General features: G+C 48.1%; 1 long non-coding RNA gene across 2 annotated transcripts; it reads left to right on the top strand.

Moving 5' to 3' along the window:
* Nucleotides 1-213: 213 nt before the first annotated feature.
* On the top strand, nucleotides 214-15003 carry LOC126511653 (uncharacterized). 2 transcript variants are annotated; one of them, XR_007594762.1, is made up of 5 exons: nucleotides 214-1504; nucleotides 2597-2722; nucleotides 4865-5027; nucleotides 11677-11835; nucleotides 13964-15003. It is a non-coding gene; the product is annotated as an uncharacterized lncRNA (long non-coding RNA). The 2 variants fall into 2 exon arrangements; XR_007594761.1 differs by lacking the exon at nucleotides 13964-15003 and having other exon boundaries at nucleotides 11677-12299.
* The last annotated feature ends 5242 nt before the right edge of the window (nucleotides 15004-20245 follow it).

The raw sequence follows: 20245 nt of genomic DNA, 5'->3' as shown, positions 1-20245 counted from the left end.
GTTGGGGTTGACATGTCATAACATCATGTCTGTTTATCTGAAATATTTCCACTCGCAACGCTTGTTTGTTCAAGCGACTGACATGTTGACATAGGACCTGACAGCTGAGTGAACTCCAACTGAAATAAAATACAAAGTAAACACATTTGCATAGAGTTTATACACAGCCTGCGTCTGCGGGAGGGGAGGAAATCCGTGGATTGGAATCGGGTGCTTAGTTCCCATCACCCCCCACCACCAGGGTCCCTCCTGAATGTTTACTGTTTTATTTTGCCGAGCTCTCCACTCTTGGAATGCCTCAGGAGTCAAAGGCTCGGCTCCTCTATGGGCTGCTAGCAACTGTAATCTACTTTCTGCTGCTTCTTTTCCCTTCTTCAGCTGGAACCACTTCATAGTCTGAGGAACTTTTAAGGACATCTGCGAGAACCTGAAACTCTAAAACAATTTTTTAAGAAGAAAAAAACCTGGCCCTGTAGCAGTGTTGCCATGTACACTGACTGACGATCTCGGTGCTGGGGAGACAGAGAGAGCAGGATCTCGGGTTTGAGTCCTGCCTGAGCTACATAGCAAGACTTTATCGCAAAGCACACAGAAAGGACCTGTGTGCTCTGTGACCCCCAAGGAAAAGGAAGAAGCTGGATTGAAATTAAGCTCTCTGGTTTCAGGCTACTCCCGCTTGGCTGGTGTCCTTTATCACGGTTTTGGTGGTTCTGATTGCTTTTGTTGGTCCTGATGCTAAGAGTGTGTCCCCAGGAATGCGGCACCAGACCTGGCAAGAAAATACTTGGAACGCCGAGATGGGTTACCTCACCCCGAGTTCTCGGTTCTTCTCTGCCCTGAGGAATGCCTCTGCATTCATCTCCAGCTTCTCTTCTTCTCTCCCTCCCTCCTTCCCTCCCTCCTCTCTCTTCTTCCCTTCCTCCCTCCCTTTCTCCTTCTCTCCCTCCCTCCCTCTCCTTCTTTCTCTCTTGCATGGTCTTTTTTTTCCTCTCTTCCTTTTTTTAAACCAGCATCCAATATAGCCCTAATTCACTATGCAACCTCAGAAGACTTTCAACTTTGTATTCCCTTGCCTCCACCTCTCAAGTGCTGGGGCTACAAATGCATCTCTCGGCAACCATCATTCTTCATCTCTATTTTCATAAAAGAACTGCAAAGACATTTCAGAAGGTACGGGGATAACCAGCACCCCACCCTACCCCCAATTCTACCCATGGCAGACATGGCTAATCAAGTGAAAAGTGTTTTCCCTAAGCCACAAAATCCTACCAACGCACCCATCTCATGATTGAGAATATCACACATTGATCAAGGTTTACTCTCAAGAAAGTACATGTCGGGGCTGGAGAAAAGACTCAGCCATTAAGAGCACCGGCTACAATTGCAGAGGACCTGGGTTCCATTCTCAGCACCCACATATGCAGCTCGCAACCATCTGTGACTCCAATCCTAGGGTCTCTGGCACCCTCTTCCAGCCTCCATGAGCATTACATACAAGCATGTGGTAAGTGCAGGGGGAAAAAAATCTATACACATAAATCAAAAGAAGAAAGAAAGAAAGAAAGAAAGAAAGAAAGAAAGAAAGAAAGAAAGAAAGGGAGGAGGAAGGGGGGAGAGAGAGGGAACGACAGGGAAGATAAAAGGAAAAAAGAAGAAAGCATGAATTTGCAACCCCTCATTATTACTAGTGGGACCTGGAGCAGGGGGACCCAAGCTTCCTGGCCAATGCTGCTGGTCCGTGAACCACACTTGGAGTAGCCAGGTATAAACTCCACAGAAGCATCTCCCATGCAAAAGCAGCTAATCTCTGGGATGCCCATCTGTACACTGGCTCTTCTTTTTTATCAAAACGGCCCAGGACCAACTGGGCCTGACCCATCTGTCAACCTCGTGGGCACAGTTCAAAGGCATCATTTCCATCCCATGTAAGCAAGAGAACATCCGAGCATTTGCCTAGGGAAACCCAAATGCCATGAAAGGGCCACAAAATAAACCCAGGCAAATTCATTTGCCTACAGTTGCCAGGCCTTTGCCAGGACCTACACTGCCCCTCCCAATGAGCCGGGCCACAGTTATATCTTGTCTATGGCTTTTGCTGCCAGTCTTGTTTGGTTGGTTGGTTGGTTTTGCTTTTTTTGTTTTCTAAGATAGGGTCTCTCTATATTGCCCTGGCTGTCCTGGAATTCGATATGAGACTAGGTTGCTTCTAAATCACAGAGATCCCTCTGCCTCTGCCTCTGCCTCTGCCTCTGCCTCTGCCTCTGCCTCTGCCTCTGCCTCTGCCTCTGCCTCTGCCTCTGCCTCTGCCTCTGCCTCTGCCTCTGCCTCTGCCTCTGCCTCTGCCTCTGCCTCTGCCTCTGCCTCTGCCTCTGCCTCCCAAGTCCTGGGATTAAAGGTGTGCACCAACATGACCGGGCATTCAATCATTTTGTTTGGTTTTGGTTTTTGAGACAGGATTCCTCTGTGTATCCCTAGCTGTCCCGGAACTCACTCTGTAGACCAGGCTGGCATCGAACTAAGATCCACCTGCTTCTGCCTCCTGAGTGCTGGCATTAAAGGTGTTCACCATGCCCAGACATTCTGTCATTTTTAACAGATCAGTGTGAAGAAGCTTGGAGAAGGAAGGTGACCCGAAGCCATACCACCTGTATGCGGCAGAGCTTCATGTCCAAACAGGGCTTCATCCATCCCCAGAAGCTGGGACTAGAGAGACACTCAGCAGGTAAGAGAGCTAGGTTCAGTTGCCAGCGTCCACATGGTGGCTCTCAGCTGTCTGGAACTGTAGTCACCAGGGATCAAATGCCCTCTGCTGGCCTTCTTGGGTGCTGCACACACGTGGTGCACATACATTCTTACAGGTAAACACTCATACACATAATATAAAAATAAACGAACACTAGTGGGGGAAAGATACTGACACTGGGTGCAAACAAGGTTCCCACTCCCCCCACCACCTCAGAGCCTGCTCCCACCTTCACTTCACACTGCAGCCTCTGAAGCTGCACGGCTATGCACCTCTACTGTGTTGCTTTTTTTCTTTTAAGTCTTATCCTATTTCATTTATTGGGTGTGAAGTAGAGGTGCGTGCGGCTCAGTGCATGTGGAGATCCAAGGACAACCTACAGGAGGCAGTCTTCTCATTCTGCTACGTGGGTCTCAGGGACAGAACTCATCAGGCTTGGTTGCCGGTGCCTTTATGGCTGAGCCATCTCACTCACTCCCAACATCTTTGTTATTTTTCAGACGCCCAGTCTGTGAGTTTTTGCTACAGTGGGCCTCGGTCCCACTAACCTCACTGAACCAGAGCCAGGGAGGTGGCGATATACACTGGGCTTCGGCACTCATGAGACTGAGGCTGATTGGTGTGTTGGAGGTCAGTCTGGACTTGACTGACATGGTGTCTCAAACGCAAGGGTGATAATAATAATGATTAGAGAAGAACAGAGGCATCAAATCCCAGGGTCCCCTCTCTTCAGCCAGCCCCCACTTTGCTTCCATCCAGTTTGCACGCTGGGTCTCTATATGTGGATCTGTTGGGGAGAGGCGTCCATAGTTATTAAACCTCTGTATTTTACCAGATGAGAACTGGAAACGGGTCTGAAGAGAAGACATGCAAGCTTTGCTTGGGTTTGGCCAATGACTCGGCAGCAGTTCTGAGACAAGAACAAGGGAGTTCTGGCTTTCACCCTTCTTTCTCTGCGGTGCGGGCATACCCTCCATGCTACAGGCACAACCTGGACAGCTCATTTCTCAGCCAGGACCACTCTCCCCGACTCCCCGCCCCCTCCTCCATCCATCGCTGCTGCAGAGTAAAAATCAGGCACCCTTCTGGAGGCAGCACCCATGTTTCAAGGCCAGCCGGGCACAGGGAGCAGCCTGTCCCTCCCCGAACTGACCTTCTGAAATGCCCTTTTCCCCTGTGCAGGGAGGGGGCTGGCAGAGCAGGCCAGCAGGCGCGGGGTTAGGCCTTGATAACCCGAGATCAAAGCGGCCTGTCAGAGGTGTCAACTGAGAGGCAGCCAAGACAAGCGACACCGCTTTATCTCCCCGCTGGCTGGCGGGGAAGCACCACGGTTCCCGGAAACTATTTCTGGACAGGCAGGAGAGAGAGCCTGTGGCTGAGGCCTGCTGTTCTGCCAAGCCACTCCAAATGGACTTAGGGACTCTGGGCGCCGTATGAGGGTCTGGTTCTTTCTGCTCGCTCTCTCCTCCTTCATCCTTAAGTTCCTATTTTCACAGGCACCTGTGTAATTCACACTAAAATTCTGTCTTCTCGAGGGGCCAGCAAGATGGTTTCATGGGCAAAGGGGCTTGGTCTGTGTTGGATCTCCTGAACCCAAGTTGGTTACAAGCCGGGCGATGGTGACGCACGCCTTTAATCCCAGCACTCGGGAGGCAGAGGCAGGTGGATCTCTGTGAGTTCGAGACCAGCTTGGTCTACAGAGCTAGTTCCAGGACAGGCTCCAAAGCCACAGAGAAACCCTGTCTCGAAAAACCAAAAAAAAAAAAAAAAAAAAAAAAAGAATGGTGGCCTGCTCCTTTAACCTCAGCATCCAGGAGGCAGAGGCAGGGGGATCTCTGTGAACCTGAGGCCAGCCTGATCTAAATAGGAAGCTCCAAATTAGGCATGATAAAGAGACACTGCCTCAAAACAAACAAACAGTCTGTTCGAGCTCCCTCAACTTTGGAACATTTTTTAACAGTCCACGTAGCTCAGGCTGACCTCAAACTTGCTGTGTAGCCCAGGCTGCCCTTGAGCTTTTTCCTTGTCTACCTGCTGACTCTTCTCTGCTGGTAGAACTGCAGGATTCACTACAGGGTTCAGACTTTTCAATCCCTCCCTTTGCTTTTTCCTTTCCTGTAGGACAAGGATCGCACCTGGACCCCAGGCACCGCAAGCTAGTTACTCGGCCGCTGGGATACATTCGCTGCGAGGAAATGTGCACTTCTATGACCCTGCTGTGTGCGCTCAGCTACTTAGTGCATCCGTGGGAGCCTAGAACTATTTGCTGCACAGTGTCTGGCAGGTAATGAATACCCAATGCACGGGAAATATTTTTCTCGTTCTTAACCTCCACTGTGGCGCTGTGAGATGGGTATACCTTCTCTTTCCAATGAGGAAAAACAAGGGATGCTCTGCTTCCCATTCTGCCAATCCACTGACAAGCAAGGCTGGCTAAGAAAAAAAAAAGAAAAAGAAAAACGGGTAGTATCCTGTGTCTTTTTCCACAGAATAATGCAAAAATCTGGTTTCACAAACATGGGTATTTTTCAGACCCAATTAAATCAAGATTCTAAGCATTAGATATGAGAGTCAGATGGACCCCTGAGGCCCAGATACTCACCTAGGGTCTGGATGAAAAGCCACTTACAGGATAGATAGATAGATAGATAGATAGATAGATAGATAGATAGATAGATAGAATAAATAGATTAGGTAGGTAATAGATAGATGATAGATAGATAGATAGATAGATAGATAGATAGATAGATAGATAAGATGGGTGATAGGTAGATAGGATTGATGGTGATAGCTAGACAGTAGATAAAAAAAATAGACAGCCAGATAGATATCTCCCCCCTAATTATGGGGACCAGGATCGGCATCTGAAGGGGAAGTTGAGGTGACACAGGGCAAATGAGGAAGAAAGATGCTGGTGCCCATGGCATTGGTCTTCCTGGAGCATGCTGATGTCACTGTGCAATTGAGTGTGTCTGGGTCCTGCACACCTGCCTTTGAAGCCAGACTCTACTTTTTGCTAGAATTGGGGGGGAAGAGGTGTGTTGCTAGAGACAGGACAACCGCAGTTTTTGTTCACGCCCAACAGGAACCTTAGGACTGAGCCACACCCCCAGCCCTCTCCTTTATTCATTTTTCTTCATCATTTACTTTGCTTTTACTTTTCTTGTATCAATTAAATAAACACATCCAGGCAAAGTCTAACGTTTATAAAGTAGAGGAGACAAAGATCTGTGAACTTTATCCCTGAAACTGAGTGGCCAGAAGCCAAGGTCACCAAAAAATACACAAAAGACTTGAAGAGGAAAAAGGCAATCACTTTCTCATTTTGTCATTTTCTCAGTCCTATCAAGGTGTCTCTTTGGACTCTGCACATCAAAACCCATGCCAGGGGTCCATGAGACGGCTTAGGGGATGAAAGAGCTTGCCACTAAGACTGATGGCCTGAGTTCGAGCCCCGACACCTCTGTGGTGAAAGGAGAGACCTGACTCACACAGATTGACCTGTGATGCTCATGTGTGCGGTGCCACATCCAAACCCCCAAACGTGCTTGTGCAGAAACACACAAATCAATAGATCTGAGCTCCACCAGACAAATGGATGGAGGTGTGAGTGACCCAGCCAATGTCTCCAGGACAGATCTAAGACTAAAGAGATGAGTTCTGAGTAGAAATCTGAAGGCTTCCCGGAGCCTTGTGGCTCAACTAGGCTCCAGGAGGACCTCTAAGGGACGGAATGTACAAGGGCATGCGTGCGTGTGTATGTGCGTGGGTGCGTGCATGCGTGGGTGCGTGCATACGTGTAGCTCACAGATTCTAGGATGGCTATTCAGGGAGCCCAAGGGAAGGAATCCTTCCCACCACGGAATTTCGAGGCATGTGTCAGCAGGAGAGCTGATGTGACTTCAAGGGTAACCTAAACTACATAGTGAAGGTCAGGATGCTGTCTCAAAAAGCCAAAATACAGGGCTCAGGCATGACAGTACGTGCCTCTAGTTCTAGCACTGGAGACTGAGGCAGGAGATCCACCACAAGTCTGAGGGAAAGGTTAGCCTGTGCGATACAGCAAATTCCAAGCTAGTCAGTACTACATAACAAAATCCTATCTTAACATAACAAAATCCTATCTTAAAAAGAATAATTAGATGGATAGATAGATAGATAGATAGATAGATAGATAGATAGATAGATAAAAACATTCAGGCTGTAGGGGTGAAATGACGGGAACAAGAATGGAAACCACAGATAGGAAATTCTTCTGAAAACCCAGTTAAGTCAAGCGATGTCCTGAGGGGCTGGAAATGTGGCTCAGTTGATAGAATGCTTGCCTAGCCATGCACGAAGCCCTGATTCCATCCCAGAATGGAACCCAGACAACTGGAAGGTGGAGGCAAAGTTTGAGTCTCTGGCACATTCAAGACCAACCTAGGCTGCCTGAGACATTGCCTAAAGAGAAAAAGAGGTAGCCTGAGCCAGGCACTGAGGAGAGAATGGAGTAGGATTAACAGACACTGGTGTTGGACACACACAACCTGCAAAGGAATGGAGACTGGGCCCCTAGACTCCACCCCAGGGCCGAGACCAAACTCTGCCTCTCCCCAGTTTTAGCACACGGCCCACACACATCTTTCTACCATTGAACTGCCCTCAGAGGCCTCTTTCAACTCAGCTACTGTCCCCCAGCTCATCAAACTCTAGCAGAGAGCAGTTCCCTAACCCTAGGCCAGAGGGTTCACAGGTTAAAACTCAAAGCAAGGTGGGAGTGGTGGCACAAACCTAGAATTCCAACTCTCGGGAGGCTGAGGCAGGAGGATTGCTGTGTGTTCAAGGCAAGCCTGAGCTACACAGTAAGTAATTCTGATTCTTTCAGAGCTGCATCTAGAAACTAAAGACTCTACCTCAAAAACTAAAAATTAAAAAGATTGTGTAATGATTCCTGACTGTAACCCCAGTGCTTGAGAGGTGGAGGCGAGGCAGGAGGATCAGGAGTTGAAGGTCAGCAGCAGCTACTTGGCTATTTGGATGGAGTCCAGCCTGGGCTATAAAGTGAAAGCCCAGTTTTTGCAGAGCACACTTGATGGTAGCAACAGCGCTCGGCTGAAGACAATCAAGCCATAAACTGAACAATCTTGATCTAGACTGTGTTCAAAACCAATCGTTGCTACGATTAGAAATTATCATCACACCACCCGACAGTGGTCCTCCTGGGGTCACAAGCTACTGAGCAATGCTAATCTCTGATCTGGAGTTTCAAATGGACAGCCACTCCTAGGAGAGGTCCTGTCACGCCCTCTGGGACACCTTTGCAGACAGAGCAGGGTTCCAAGGTGCCTCTTTGCCAATTTGAAGCAGCAGAGATTGGAGCGAAATGTGAAGTATGCAGACACTAGGAAATGAACGGCTTAACAATCGTGTTTTTTCCTGAAGCGTGTGTCAATTTATCTCCAGGGGAAGGGAGTTTTCTAAGTTCTAAAGATGGAGATAGTGCACACAAAGCCCTTAAAGCTGAAACCAAAGCACCCCACCTCGTCTTTATCTCTTTCTGGAACAATCAAAACTGCGCGAGTCTACCCGGTTTATTATCGCAACCAAACGGAAGGCAGGGCCAGGGGTGTGACTCGGTGCTTGCCTGGCTTGCATGCAAATCTCGGGTTCTATTGCTTTGTGTCTTATCCATAAAGAACTAGTACATGACTGTAATAAAGCAAAGAAAGCATAGATACAAGTTTTATCTTGGATAAAGTAAAAGCACGGGGCTACAAGGGAGTTCATTTCCGCCCAGGTTTCAGAAGAGGCAAAGCTAACAGACAGGATGGACAGACAGACTGCTGCGGTTGCTTAGTATCAGGAGGAAGGGAGGCGAGAATGTTATCTCCCCTGATAAGGGCTCTAGCTGCAGTGCTCTGTGCATTTGTCAATATTTAGAGAAGGGTGCCCTTAAACTTAAAGCGGTCCCCTGTGTGTAAATTTTCTCTCAAAAACAAGCAGACCTTGAACTCTAGCTAAGGATGTGCATAGCTGAGGTGCTGGGGAATGAGGAAGCTGATGCTCGGAACCAGACAGAAAGGCAAGAAACTCTCAGGTGGACTGACAGATACGCGGGTAATTAACGCCACACACAACCAGCAAAGACTGTGAGGACTCTACTCTGTGGGCAAATGGGTAGCCACAGCCCAGTTTGTTTGTTTTTTATTATTGTAACATTTATTTATTGATTAGGGAGGCAGCGTGTGCCACTGGCACACATGGGGAGATCAGAGGGCAACCTGCTGGAATTGGCCCTCTCCTTCCTCCCTGTGGATCCTAGGGATCAAAGTCAGGGCATCAGGCTTGGGCACAAGCACCTTTTACCCACTGAGCCACCTGGTTGTACGTACATCACACATATACACACACACATATATATGTATACACATACATGTATATACATACGTGTGTATATACACATATATACATATATACTCATATATTTTAAATCATTAACTTTGTTTCTTGACAATTTATCCAGGCATATAATGTATAATTATATCCATGTATATAATTCTAGATTCTGGCCACAGTCACCATCACACCTTTTTGACACCCTTTCAAACCCTTCCCCCACACTTATGCTTTGTTGTTTTGTGTGTGTGGCCACAGGTTTGGCACTGTTCCCTGGAGGCTGGGAGAGTTCACCTGTGGGTCCTCAGAGGAAGACTATGACTTATCCATCAGTCACCTACAATCTTGCAGGCAGGCAAGGCCCCATGCATGGCTCCCTGACCTACGACTGACAAGTAACAGGCCCAGTCTTTCACCGAGGCAACACTTTTTCAATTTTTTATCAAGATTTATCTATTTTTATTTTATGTGTGTAAGCATTTTGTCTGTGAGTGTACATTTGTGCACCACACGTGTGCCTGGGGCTCCCAGGCCAGAAGAGACCATCAGATCCCTTGGAACTAGAGTTACAGATGGTTGTGAGCTGCCATTTAAGTGATGGCTATCAAACCTGTGTCCCCAGCAAGAGCACAAAGTGCTAGCCGGGCATGTTAGGATTAAAGGAGTGTACCACCACTGCCAGGCTCCCCTTCAGGTTTTTTAAATTTGCTTGAATTTGAGGGTGGAAAGGGGGGGTCATTGCTGAGGTGGTTTGGCTTGTTTGGGATTTTCTAAGGGCGTTGGGGGGGTGCAGTTAAAGAGATCTTGTCAGCTTCCCTGGGCTGACCTCAAACCCATGCTACTCCTGCCTCTGGCTCCCAAGTAGATGAGCTTACAGAGTTTCATAAAGCGATCTTCAGATGAGTAGATCAGGCATGGCGGTGCACACCTCTAAATCACGGTGCCTGGGAGGCAGAGGCAGGAGGATCTCTGTAAGTTTGAGGTGATCCTGGTCTGCAGAGTAAGTTTCAGAACAGTCAGAGTTACACAGAAAAAACCTATCTCAAAATAATTGTTTAATTAAAATAATAAAAATAAAAACATTTTCTCGCCGGGCGATGGTGGCGCAAGCCTTTAATCCCAGCACTCGGGAGGCAGAGGCAGGCGGATCTCTGTGAGTTCTAGGCCAGCCTGGTCTACAGAGCTAGTTCCAGGACAGGCTCCAAAGCCACAGAGAAACCCTGTCTCAAAAAAAAACAAACAAACAAAAAAAATTTTCTCAGCTGGGCAGTGGTAAGGCACTCTTTTAATCCTACCACTCAGGAGGCAGAGGAAGGCAGAACTCTGTGACTTCAAAGCCAACCTGGTCTTCAGAGCCAGTTCCAGGACAGTCAGAGCTAATCAAATAAACCCTGTCTGGAAAAAACAAACAAACAAACAAACAAAAAACACTTTTCCTATTATTTTGCCACCTTTGTTTCTCGGTTTTTTTTGGGGGGCGGGGCTTTGGAAGGTTGTCTGTTGGATTTTTTGTTTTGTTTGTATTTTGAGTGTGGGGTGTTTGTTGTTGTTTGTTTTTGTTTGGTTTGCTTTGTAAGGTCTCCTGCAAGCTAAGCAAAGGCTCACTGCCCTAGGCTCCTTTCCCAGTCCTCTTCCAGGACCTCAGGCTAGCCTGAGACCATCCTCACAGACACACCCACATATTCTTTATTCTGAGAAGGTGTTATGGCAAAACAGCGCAGGTCCCGGAGTGGCAACAGTGGACAGCTGGCCACGAAGGCCAGTCCCAGGCAGAGACTGGTGTCGTGTGGTGTACGTGTCTCAGTGTGTGTAGTGTGTCGTGCGGTGTGTCTGGAAACTGGAGATTACAACTTCTAGGAGTCCTTGAAGATCCCAAGAGAGAGACTCCCACCCACCCAGAGCTCCTAGCATCTGGGGCTTGTTTTAATTTTTGTTTGTTTTGGTTTGACCATTACATAGAGTTTCTCTGCCTAACCCAGACTCACTTCAAACTGAGAATCCTTAGGCCTCAGACTCTCTGGCACTGGAATTGCAGGCACGTGCCACCACACCCTACTGTACTTCAGGCTATTTACGTCGTGTGTAGGGCCTGAAGGTGGCAAGAAACACATTCTCACCCTGCTGGGAGATTCAGTTCTCTGCCCTGTGGCAAACTGAGAAGATCCTGGAATTTGGTGGAAAAAAAAAGGGCCGGGGCTGGGGGTGGGAGGGGCGGGGGGGGGAGGATTGGATTTTCCTGGCCTTGACTCTTGCTTTCGGAGAAATCACTTTACCTTTTTAAATTGTCTGGTTTTGGGCTGGAGAGATGTCTCAGTGGTTAAGAGCACTGGCTACTCTTCCAAAGGTCCTGAGTTCAATTCCCAGCAACCACATGGTGGCTCACAACCATCTGTAATGAGATCTGGTGCCCTCTTCTGGTGTGCAGGCATACATGCAGGAAGAACACTGTATAGGTAATAAGTAAATAAACCTTTTTAAAATATATAATAAAACAAACAAATAAATAAACAAACAAACAAATAAATAAATTGCCTGGTTTTTTATACCTCTTTCAGTTACCAAGTAGCCGTGGATATTCTGGGAGAGTTCAGTGGGCTAGTCTTCACACACGTAGCCCTCCTCGGCCCTGCTGTTTCTTTTCAAGATGGAGACACACTGGAATGCCCAGACTGTAGACTTCCAGGCTCAAGAAATCATCCTGCCAGCTGGCCTTGGTGAGTTCCCGATAGAACATCCCCATTGTCTCAGTGTGTGGGTGCACCCCTCGCGGTCCTAAGTTCCTTGCTCGTGGTCTCTCTCCTTCTGCTCCTGATTTGGACCTGAGATTTCTGTCGGTGCTCCAACGTGGGTCTCTGTCTCCTTTCATCGAGGTGGGTGGTCCTTGGACTTCCCACAGGGCAGGGAAACTTGATTGCTCTTTGGGCTAACGAGGGAGGGGGACTTGATTGGGGGAGGGGGAGGGAAATAGGAGGCGGTGGCGGGGAAGAGTCAGAAATCTTTAATAAATAAATAAAAATTAAAAAAAAAAAAGAAATCATCCTGCCTCAGCCTCCCTAGTAAGTGTTTTTACAGAGGTGTGCCACCACCACGCCTGGCTCAGTAAACGGGCCTTCAAGAGATCCAAAGCACTTCAGTTGGTATGTATATTAGGTATGTACTAGGTGCTAAAACATTCTTGGGGGGGGCAGGTGGGAGGGGGAGCATCCATCCCAAGAGTGCTCCAGCTGCTCACTCTCCAGTTTGGACCTGTCACAAAGTGTCTCTCTTTAACAAATTTATTTGAGGCAGTGTCTCACTATGTAGCTCTGTAGACCAGGGTGTCCTGGAACTCACTACGTAGGCCACCCTCGCCTGGGACTCACAGAGATCCACCTGCCTCCGCCTCCCAAGTGCTGGGATTCTGTGGTGCTAGGAATCAAACGGGGACTTTGTGTAGGAATCAAACAGGGGACTCTGTGTCTGCTTCTCTTCACTTTGTGACAGGTCCAAACTGGAGAGTGAGCAGCTGGAGCACCCTGGGGATGGGTGCTCCCCTCCCCGTGGGATGCGGGGATTCACTTTAAAATGCAGGCATCCTGGCTCCACAGCACTGCTCCTCTGCTAGGCAAGGAGCCTCTGTCCTTGCAGTTGTACAAGCTGGTGCAAAGGATGAGGCAGCCTCCCAGTGGGTTTTTTTTTTCTTTCTCCCCACGCCGTGTTTATCCACCCATGCAAGTATTTTAAGCACTGTTTCTATTCTGCTATTCTGAGCCCATTACTCTGCAGGGTGATTAAAATTTCTCTTGGCCAGAGAAGAGAAGACAATATGTTTGTTGCCTCCTTCCAGAGCTGTTGCTTTTCCCAAGCAGCCTTCAAAGGAGAAGATGTAAACACAAAATCCACACTCGCCGCCCAGCGGGAGTCTGGAGAGTACTGCGCCCCTCACCTTGGCCTGCACTCCAAGCAGCTGGGCAGGATGGGGGGGGGAGGCAAGATGCTGGATGCTCCCTAGTTCCCTGCCTCTTCCTCCTTGCCTGTGTGTGCTAATCCTCTCCGTCCCCATCCATCCACGGGCATGACAACCTGTGGTTTCTGCTGGTTTGACTCCTACTCGGGATTGTTTTTGAGACAGGGTCTCACTCCATAGACTAGGCTGGCCTCGAACTCACAGTGACCCACCTGTCTCTGGCTCTCAAGAGCTGAGATTAAAGGTCAGAGGAGGGAAGAGCTTCCTTCCTTCTATGTGAGAGTCTGGAAGACAGGTGAACTAGGGGAAACACGACTAACTGTGGGAGGGGAGGGGAGAAGGCAGCTGGCAGCAGGAGGACACAGACTGAGCAAGACCAGCTGTGGTTGTAAACAGGACCAGAGAGGTCAGGAGCCCCAGGGAGAACCACACAGCAGATAGCAGACCCAAAAGAGAATCCTGGAGCTGTAGTGTGTAATCCCACACCAAGGATACTGAGACTTCCAGGCCAGCCTGGGCTACATAGCAAGACTGTATTGGGGGAAAAAGAAAAGAAAAAAAAATCTAGGTAACTAACCAACCAACCCAATAAATGAAATCACTTAAATGAGTGTGGACAGAGGGAACAAAATGGAAAAGTCCAGCTTTGATTTCTTATCTTTACAGCCCACGGCCAGAGGGCAAGAGGTTTAACCTCCTAGGTGTTCTGTCCTTATCGGCCAAATGGGAACTTGGTCCCACCCCCTGGGCCTGGGGGGAGGGGGGGGAGACTCTGCTGAGTACCCAGCTTCCTCCTTCCTTCCTCCTGATTGATTCCCTTTGATGAAATCTATTTCACTTTCCCAGTTCACTTAGCAAGCAGCCTCCTCTTTTTTTCTCTCCTTTCTCTTTTTCAGAGGAGAAACCCAAGCCCTCCTTCCTGGTCCCCCAGACAGGAGCTGGAAGCCCTGTCGGGTGACTGAGGCAGCTGAGCAGACCCAGTGCCCCCAGCGACTCCCTGACTGTTTTGATGAACACCTAGACTCCAGACTCTCCTTATCGCCCATTCTTGGCTACTTCTAGCCCTGGAGGTTTCTCTGATCCCTCCTCCACCTCTCAAGCTGGCTGGAGTGTTTTGAAGCCAGCAGCTGATCATTCCCTCTAAGATCCTGGGGACATTAGCATCCCTCTGGCCTATCTCCCAGACACACAGCCGAGGAGATTAAAGAAAGGGGGCGTGTGAGGCTCACAAGCCAAAGATTCCTGTGTCCCGCCCTGGGCCCTGGAGGAAAGCCTATTGTTCTAGAGATAAAGTTACTACTGGAGAAGGCTTCTTGAGGAACTTTCTCCTAGGAATCAAGGACTTCTTGGAGTCGACAGCACCTGCAAGTCCAGACTCGTCCCAGGGGCTTAAACAGCCTTAGAGCCCTTTCTGCAGCCAACTGAGCACTGAGATAACTCCCCTAGGGGCTTTGGCTCCCAGATCTGCCCCATGCTGGCGCCATGATGGTTTCTTTCTGCTTCACTCACCTTGAAAGCAAGCAAGACTCTGTGGGTAGGTATGTGCATGTCACCTTGCACATGTGGAGGTCAAAGGGCAACTAGAGGAAGTTGGTTCTCGCCTCCCACCTTGTGGGTACCAGGATAGTAAACTTAAGTCATCAGTCTTGGCAGCAGGGCACCCGACCATCTTGCCACCCCCTCCCTATTTTTGTTCTGATTTGAGACAAGGTCTTACGTAGCCCAAGCTGACCTGGAATCTGATACACAGGCAAGGATAGGAACAACCATGAACTGAGAGTTCCCATTTATGTTCTGGAGGCTACTGAGACTGGGCAGCCTCTGCTGCGTCTTCTGCGGAGGATCCATTAACAAAAATCTTCTGCCCGGTTTTTAATTGGGTCATTTGTATTCTGCTGACTGACTTCAAAGACTGCTGTAATATTCTAGACCCACGTTCCCGGTCAGACAAATGATTTACAAATCACACACGCACAGCGCGCACATGTACCATTTCCTGATTTTTTTTTCCTTTTTCTTAACAGAGTCAGAGAAGATGATGTTTAAATCTTTATCTTCTAAGTCATTTAATTTTGTTTCTTGGTATATGATTTTTGTGTCCTAACCTAGCCTAAGCTCACAAAGACAGTTTACGTTGTTTTCTGCTCAGGTTTAGCATGTGATTGCTGTTATGTTTAGCCATAGCTCAAGTGGTTCTGGTTGGATTTACAAATCAGACAGACATTGACATCTGTACAGCTCATTAGCTATAATCTTACATATTTATCCCAAAAGAGAATTATCTCCACGGGAGAAAAACATTGCCTTTGCAACCACAGCACTGGAAGAGGCTGAAGCAGGGGGATTGCCTAGAACTTGAGGTCAGCTTCAATCATATGTGAGTTCCAAGCCAGCAATTGCCTACAGAGTCACTCTGTCTTAACACTAACCAAACAATGACCCTTATGCCTCACATGCAGGCTGGATTTGGTCCCCAACACCCCAAAACCTGATGGTGGAGCATGCCTGTAATCTAAGCATTTGAGAAGCTGAGGCAGGGGGATCAGAAGTTCAAGGTACGAGCTTTTCACCTCAGCCCCAGAGAAGTGAAGGTGGGAAGATAACCTTGAGTTCAAGACTAACCTGGGATCTTTAGTTCAAAAAGAAGAAAACACATGTTTAGGGAAAATGAGTCGTCCCCCCCCCCCCAAGGATGAGAACAGAGAGAACTACTGAACTCATGGAAGTGAGGGACCATGGTGGCCCCGTCAAATGGTAGGAAGCGGAAGAGTGACAGGTGACATTTATTTGTTCTTGAGGTTGTTATAATGTTCGTAATGCTGTTCCTGCCACCATGCCCCTGCTCAGCCAGGGCCAGGCTCTGCTATCCAGATGACTCTGTGGAGCAGCCCAGCCATCCTCAAAGGTCAAACAAGGGAACAAAGGCTTCATCTTCCGCTGTACAGCCCTGAGAACTGACACATTCTCTCAGGAAATCAGGTTGCACGCCACCGAGGTGACAATGGAAATCACTCTTGATGTTGGCCCCAGCTCCCAGGAATCCATTTACCCCCCAAAACCCTTCCCCCTCCCCACAAACCTCCTCCTGCCTCAGCCTTCCCATGCTGAGATCACATAGGCCTAAAGCCGCAGGGCTTGGCAAACTGCTTCTCTGGGGAGGCACCTCGATACTGGGGTTTTCTGGCCACCTTTTAGAGTTCCCTCAGCTTTGTCAGTGTGTGACTGTGATCCCCACCTCCGTGTTCCTGGGGTCTCCTGCATGTCTCTGTGCGTCTTCTCATTTGTTAGATTATTTGTTCACTATTTACTTACTACTTAACCTCACACACACATGCACACACAGGACAGGCTTTCTCTCTGCAGCTCTAACTGTCCGGGAACTATATTTGTAGAGGGTAACCTCGAACTCAGAGATCTGCCTACCTCTGCCTCCCAAGTGCTGGGATTAAAGGCTTGCGCCACCACCCCTGGCTGTATTATTTATTTTGAGAGAGAGAACACATTATCACTATGGTTTGCGTATGGTGGTCAGAAAGCAAATTGGGGGAGTCAGTTCTCTCCTCCCACCACGTGAGTCCCAAGGACCAAACTCAGGCTTGGTGACAAGCTCTTTTACCTGCTGAATCATCTTGCTTACCCTCCTCTTCTTATAAAGGAACTAGTCACTACATTTGAGCTCATGCAAAGGCACTGACTTCCTCTTCACCCAACAATATCTACCAAGTTCCTATTTCCAACTAAGGTCATTCTCAGAGTTCACGTTCCAACACACACACACACACACACACACACACACACACACACACATTCTACCCAGTACAGACTTTATTTTTCTCTGACATGAAATAATGCAGTTCAAAGTGGGCTAAAGTACCTGAGGATGAGGTGGGGAGGAAACACCACTGGCCTAGGAACTATGAAGATCGAAGTTCAAATTTTGGTTCTGTTGCTGACTTGCTGTGTGTTGTTGTTCAATTCACTTCACAACTCCATGTTTTAGCATCCGTTAAATGGATCGTTCTTGTCTTTTTCTTTAATTTAGACAGGATAGCCTTGTACTCTTCCTGCCTTGACCTCCCAAACCCTGGGATTATAGATGTGAAATTTATGTAGCACTGGGGATCAAACTCACGTGCTTGGAATCGGTACACGCTGAACAGGCAGCCTACCCTGTACTGGCTGAGATACATTCCTAACCCTGCTATGAGATTGCTTCCTTTAGCTCAGGCTAGCCTCACACTTGCCTCAACACTAGTCTTGAAACTCCAATTCTCCTCCCTCCGCTTCCTAGGTACTGGGGCCCACAGGCGTGCCCTACCACACCTGGCTTTCAAAATCACCATTTCTGCTGATAACTAAGCTGCCTTGCATAAAATTCCCCATTGACTTTCATTATTCTTCCCCAAACGTATCAGATTTCACGAGGCAATCTGTCCGGTCCAAACCCAGACAAATTCCATTCCCCTGGTGTCTGATCCTCTCCCCAGGTAATATCTATTCATGCTTTAGGATCTAGCTTAGTTGTTACTTCCTTCAGGAAGTTCACCTTTACCATTCTTCCTTTGTAGGTCAGTTCTCCCCGTACTTTAAGGCTAAGCCTGTCATCACAGACTAGAGCACAGGGCAAGCCTGTTGTCTGTCCCCTCCAAATGTCAGGGACTTGCACAGGGTTTCGTGTATGCATACGTCAACTACACAACCACACATCCAAGAAGGAAATCCAGAATCAGAATCCCATTCAAGAATGGGACCTGGGAAGCCTACACATTCTTCCCCAAATCTTCGACAGACATCACTAATGGATCACCGACACTCCCAGTTGTTCTTCAGCACCGGGTTCTGGTGGGTCTAAGAATTGATCCAAGCCTCTCCAGACAAGAGTTGTGTTTTCTGGTGTAACCTGTCAAGCATCCCTGTTTTGAAAGCCAGGAAAACAAACTTTAGAAATGCCGCATGCGAGTCCTCCTGCCAGCTAGGACAGTGTTCAGTTCTGCAGCCCAGCCCCTCACGCTGTGTGTCTGACCTATGCCCAGGATGTCTAAGGAATGGAATCCTTGCAACACAAGGCCAGGTGATTCTTGGGAGGCCCAAATCACGAAGTCTATGATGCTGAGCTGAGCTCAGGGTCTCCCAAACACTTCCTTTCTTTTCTTGTTTCCTTTTTTTTTTTTCCTCCTCACTCCCTTTCCTATAATCCAGGCTACGCCTCAAACTAAGTAGCCAAAAATAGCCTTGATCTCCTGCCCCTCTTTGCCTGGTCTCAAATGCTGGAATCACGGGTGAGTGTCACCAACCACTCCTAACTAATACTTCTTTTCTAAATTGCCCAGAGTCAACCTTGGATCTCTCTTGCCAGAGCTTCCTGTCACTTCCAGGGACAACCAGCTCACAGTTCTCAACCCAAGAGGTGAGAGCCGGAAACTCACCTTTCCTGTTTGACAAATGAATGTTTTATCTGAAAATAACTTCCTTCTCCTTTTTATTTGTTTTTTTTTTTTTTTTTTTTTTTTTTTTGTTGTTGTTGTTGTTTGAGACAGGGTTTCTCTGTGGCTTTGGAGCCTGTCCTGGCACTAGCTCTTGTAGACCAGGCTGGTCTCAAACTCACAGAGATCCACCTGCCTCTGCCTCCCAAGTGCTGGGATTAAAGGTGTGCGCCACCACCGCCCGGCCCTTCTTCTTTTTAGTTGTTGGCTTTTTAGTTGTTGACTGACCTGGAACTCCTACTGTAGACCAAGCTGACCTTGAATTTGTAGCAATTCTCCTGTCTTTTGCCTCCTGGCAAGAGCCACCACACCCAACTTACTGCCCCCCACCCCCCACCTTTAGACAGGGTCTCACTGTGCAGCCCTGGCTGTCTTGGAACTCACTTTGTAGACCAGACTGACTCCTCTGCCTCCCAAGGAATGGGATTAAAGATGTGCACTACCATGCCTGTCCTAAAAGGAAAAAGTTTTTAAGAGATGATTTATATTACCCAGGCTGATCCAGACCCCCTGAGTCAAACAATCTTCTTTTTTTTTTTTTTTTTTTTTGTCTATTTGCTTGCTTGCTTGTTTTTTGAGACGGTTTTTTTGTGTAACAGCTCTGACTGTCCTGGAACTCTCTTTGCAGACAAGGCTGACCTGGAACTCACAGAGATCCTCCTGCCTCTCTCTGCCTACCGAGTGCTGGGATTAAAGGTGTTCACCAATATTTTTAATACAATCTTTTCCCTCTTGTACTAGGACTTGAACTCAGGACCTAATACATGCCAGACAAGTGTTCCCCAGGTCTAAAAATCAAAAGAAAATAAAAACAAACAAATAACAACAAAAACAGGTTCTCACCAAATATTTCATGTTGTCCGTGACCTCTGCATTTTCCCACCTTACCTTCCACAGTAACTTTTTACATAAAAACAGCACAATCAGCACAGAAAGGCCTTGAGCTTCTGTGCCCAGGGTCTTCCTAACATCAGACAAGTCACTAAGAAGCCAGTCAGGGCTTGGTGGCTCACATCTGTAATCGGAACAAGTCCAGAGGCTAAAGCAGAAAGATTGCTAAAAATCCAGTCAGCCTGAGCAACAGTGAGATCCAAAGCCAGCATCCTGCCCACATGGTATGCCCTAAACCTCAGCAGAGACAGTGAGATCCCCGGGAGTGGGGGTCATCCTGGTCTGTGTAGAAAACAGTGTCAGGGGAAAAAAGAAACCAAACCCCAACATTGTCACACCCTTTCCTTCGCCAAAGCCCCAGAATTTATGCGCACGTGCGTCACCATCTCTCTGTTTGCAGGCCCAGCCTGGCATGGAACTCTTGTCCTTTCTGTGACCACTCTGGGGGAGGGGTTCTCCCTCTCTGGCTACCCCTGGTCCCTGCTCAGCCAGGATCCACCCCTCTGCTTCCTCTTTAAAGATTGTGATTTCGGGAGAGAGGGGGCCTCACTTAGCTATTTCTAGGCTGGTGGGCGAGCGCCCATTACTCTCTCCCTTTCTGTCTGAAAGCCTGAATTCACCATCAGAATGGCCGCTGGCACTTCCTTGAAAATCTGGCAGGGACTTTTACAGTATGCTTCCCCCGGGCCCCTCACCCCAAACTTCGTTTGTTCTTTTATGACTAAGGATATATATCTCCTGCTGGCTTTAGAACTTTATGGGCTGATTTCCCTTTGAATTTCAGGCCAAGGTCAGGGGTACTCT

This window comes from Alexandromys fortis, unplaced genomic scaffold, assembly GCF_014885135.2.
Source record: "Alexandromys fortis isolate MF-2015 unplaced genomic scaffold, M_Fortis_MF-2015_v1.1 scaffold_90, whole genome shotgun sequence".
NCBI classification, from domain to species: domain Eukaryota; kingdom Metazoa; phylum Chordata; class Mammalia; order Rodentia; family Cricetidae; genus Alexandromys; species Alexandromys fortis.
Note: the sequence above shows the minus strand (reverse complement) of the source record. Positions and strands in the feature narration are given on the sequence as shown.